At 46.5% G+C, this 4,245-nt stretch overlaps 1 long non-coding RNA gene across 1 annotated transcript in view; it reads left to right on the forward strand.

Annotated features, from left to right (window-relative positions):
• The window catches only part of LOC128878495 (uncharacterized), a 26,050-nt gene that overhangs the window by 20,882 nt on the left and 923 nt on the right, over positions 1-4,245 (forward strand). The gene's annotated exons all lie outside the window — the stretch shown is intronic.

The following is a 4,245-nucleotide window of genomic DNA, read 5'->3' on the forward strand; positions in this document are numbered from 1 at the left end:
TTATTACACCTAGAAGAATTTTCTTCACCATCCCCAATTAAACGCAATTAAATTGACCAAGATCTCTTTGAATCAAAATAACACTCACTACCCTACGAATCCTCTTCGCCACCCCCTGACCCTCGCCAAATAAACCCCCAAAACGAATCCAGCACAGAATCTCTCCTCATATCTCACAAGTCCCCCAAATAAACAACATAGCTACTTACGAATCTTCTTCGTTCGCAAACTTCTCAGCGTCTTCTCCGATCAGGGCGACTAATCAGCCCCCGTCGAGCCTTGCACGTTCCGACCCTCCGATAATCCTGAACACTGTCACCAACCCCCGAGTCGCGCGTTACTCCAAAACGACAGAGTTCAAATCTCGTCGGGACGTGGCGTCGGTTACTGACAACTCGATTCTCGCTGTTCACGCTGCAATCGCGACGTGAGACGGTTGCGTCGGGGTCACCAGTTCCAGAAGCCTTCGATCCGCATGACGACAGGCGACGGGCATCGATACGTCGGCCGCGTGCATCGATACATCAAAGTCTCTCGATACGTCCGTCGACATCATCGAAATCCACCGATCACATCCGCCTCGCACTTGGACCGCGCGCCATTGCCACTGGGAACGACGCTTGGCAATGAACCTTTCAGCGAATTGACCCTTCCGCCTCTGCTCTGCTTGCGCTCATCGCGAACTAGGACATCGCGGTCTTGGACAAACTAGTAACCGTGAATCACTTCGACATCCCAAAGGTAGAATGTTAGAAGCTAGAGATACAAAGAAGAGCTTCTAGAGACTAGAGAATCTAAAGACTTCAGAGAAGCTGGAGTCCCATAAACCAGAGTTTTAAAGGTGCCAGGGTCTCGTAACCCAAGGCGTGATTCCCGACGACACCCCGACGTCCTCGTACCCTCCCCAAGGGATCACTTATCTCTGGAACCGTGTCCCTCGATAAACAACACTGATACACCGGAGGATTCGCGCGTTGAGCGCCCAGAACCACTCTCACCAGGTCCCCGGAAACGTCATAGCCGATATATCACCCCCGACGCACAATCACTGGACGTATCGTCGGCAAAAGTATCCCTCGCGATGATCGCACCGGCGGTTCCCTCGGATGATCGACGGTGATCGCGAACGATCCGTTGGTGGCGCCGTTTGCCGCTGCTGACGTTTGTGCCGGATGGCCTGCTGGCGAAAACCCGACAAAGGTTTCAGCTGCAGACGGAAGGGTGAAGGGAGGTCACGTTGCCCCCGAAGGCAGTAGGGGCTACCAATGGGGCGGTGCCAGGGGCGGAGCAATGAGCAAACCGCCCACGTAGTTGCACGATCATGAGCCGCAACACCCCAAGGAATGCTCCATCCCTGTTCCTCTGTCGCGGTCTCTTGGCTCGTCTTTCCTCCGCGCCGGCCACCTTTTTTACTCCCGTTTTCCCTTCTTCTTTTTCTCTCTCTCCACCCCTCTCTCTCTCTCTCTCTCACACACACTCTCACTCTCTCTGTTCTCTCGTTCCATCGGGACGAAGGCGACACGGAGCGCGGCGACGTTAAAAGTGCAGGCGAGCGACGACCAGCTTCCTTGTTCGACACTTTTCATCGATCTCTTCTTCCCTGGCTGCGCCACCTTCTTGGATTAGGGGTTGGAGACACGGTTGAGGAGGAGGAGGCGGAGGAGAGGGGGAGAAGATTCGAAGGGATCGCGAGATCGCGATTTCCTCGCCCCTGCGTCTCTTCTCAGGGCGCACCGATGATGAGTTTCGGAGCTGCTCCGAAACGAGCCGAGACGCTCTCTGTTCGTTTGCGTTCATTCTACAAGGATTTTTAGTTATTAACGCTATACCGACAAGAAACGCCTTTTAGGTGTCCGTTTTTGGATATGTTTCAAAGGACCGAAAAATAAGATATACGTATTTTTTGTATATCGGTTACTGACACGCACGAGACGAGATCAATCTCGATCTCGTATCGATCTCGTCTCGATCTCGAGGTGTGATCCGAGATCGAGATTACTCGTAACAGTCGAGATCGAGATTACTTGTAACAGTCGAGATCGATATCGAGATTTGGGCGAGATCAAGATTATTTCAAACTCTCGTCGAGATCTCGACAAAATGATTTATTACATTGCCGATCACCAACATATATAACGCCGTGACTGTTGCTCTAACAAACGATGCCACATACAATTTTGTTAATATTATAAACCGCTCCTGCTTTGAAGGCAAATTCCAACCTTCACACAGTATAATATTTCAGCGATCCAGGAGGACAAAACTTACGTGGTCCAGTGTCTCAAAAGAAACGTAATTGATTGGTGACTGAAATCACAAACTATCACCTATTAGTTAGTAATGATTTTGAACATTTTTAGAAAAAGCATCTACCGCTGTCCTCGCAGTGTAATATTACAGATCAATCATATTCTCGGTCATTGTTTGAACAAATATTTGTTAATAATTAATGTAACTATTGTCAGAAATTAATTTTTAGTTATTTCAGCTAACAGATGTAACGATGCAGACAAATTTCTCACGATTACTGCGTTCGATGAATACTTACTTCGAACCGTGATTCTTATTAATATTTAATCGAAGACTGAATGTTACTATATGCATTGTAAATGTTCAATTAATTCAGAGATGTACATATTTAATGCATTCTAAAGTTTTCCTCTATACGTGATAGTTTTGGAGATAGCCTATTGCAGCTAAAACTTTAGGGGCTTATTTCATCCCCTAAATATGAAAACGGGCCGGTATAAAAAAGTACATATATCTTATTTTTCGATCCTTTAAAACATATCCAAAAATCAAATCATCTAACATTAATTGGTGATACATTACATGCTATTAGAAGATAATTCTAAGCAACAAATATATTATTTTATTTATACAAATTTCATGGATAGTCACACAAGGTACTCATGAAACAAACTATATATATATCAATCCAACATTAACCAACATAATTGTTAGGCATGCCCTTAAAAATTACATTAAACCCAAATTATTTCCAAAAATATCTCATCGCAACCCCCTCAATATAAATTAAACAAACATCGAATCAAAAACCCTTAAAAATCCTCCAAATAATCTCCGAAATATTAAAAACCAAAATTCCCAAACTCCCCGCTGCAAAACTCCATACAAACACACGTATCGACCACATACAGTGCCCGCGGAAACCTGGAAAAATTCGTTGCGAACATTACCTGTGCCGCGCATTAACGACTAGCGCTGTACGCGCGTGCTTATTAAAAAAATATTTACTTAGAAATATCCGGCGAAAGGTGAAAGCTGGCGGTGAAGTGCATTGAAAAGATTCCCGCGGCGCGCGTGGGGTGAGTCGCATCGGGCTACCGCCGGGGGTTTAGGAGAGAAAAGAGCGTGCAGAGGGGGCGAGAGAGGGTAGAAATCGAGGGGTCGACGAATAAGCCAGCGAATGAATACCGAGTATGGATTCGCGCGGAGCCAATACGGACGCGGGATTTCCACCCCCGTTTGAGGGAGTCACGCCAATCGGGGCTGTCCGTCGCCCCACGGGGTTTTCCCGAGGGGTGGCGATAGAGACGCGTCGCCCGACTTCGAGGGCTCTACCTGGCTGGCTGATAAAGACAGACAAACCTCTGTCTTTCGTGCCGCATCATGCCAGCTTTGCTAGGCGGACGACCTCGTAGCAACCACACCTCCACCTTTGCATCCACTTTCATTCACTTACAACCACTTTCCACTGACGCCAATGCTCCGACGCCTTTTCTTAGATTACGCGCCTGTTTCCTACCCTCTTCCGCGTCTACTGTGATTAACGGATTACGGAGCTCGCGTTTCGAGGGGGCGAGGAACGGGGCACCGAGCGCGTTTCTTTTTACGCGTGTACCGTCGGGAGTTTAGGTTTTAAACGACGACGAGGATCGTTGGATCGTGGAATTTTTGCGGAATTTTTGTGGAATTTTTGTGGTTTGGGGGAATTGACGAGAGAGTGGCGAAGGAATTGATTTTGAAGTTTTTTGAATGACGGTTGGGTGAAGCTGATGGAATTATTTTTTATATGTTTAGTGTCGGTATGAAGTGTATTGTTGTTAGGGAAAAATTATCAGGATGTAGGATGTGTGGCATTAATAGAATAAAAGTTGGAATTGGAATAGAATAGATGAGAATGGAATGTTTCGATTGCTGCAGGGGGTGGCTTAACAAATTATAGTTTTCTAACGATTTTCTAAAATGTCTATTGTTGTAGGAACATGAACCTAGTGAATC

This window comes from Hylaeus volcanicus, chromosome 6 (genome assembly GCF_026283585.1).
Source record: "Hylaeus volcanicus isolate JK05 chromosome 6, UHH_iyHylVolc1.0_haploid, whole genome shotgun sequence".
Lineage (NCBI taxonomy): Eukaryota > Metazoa > Arthropoda > Insecta > Hymenoptera > Colletidae > Hylaeus > Hylaeus volcanicus.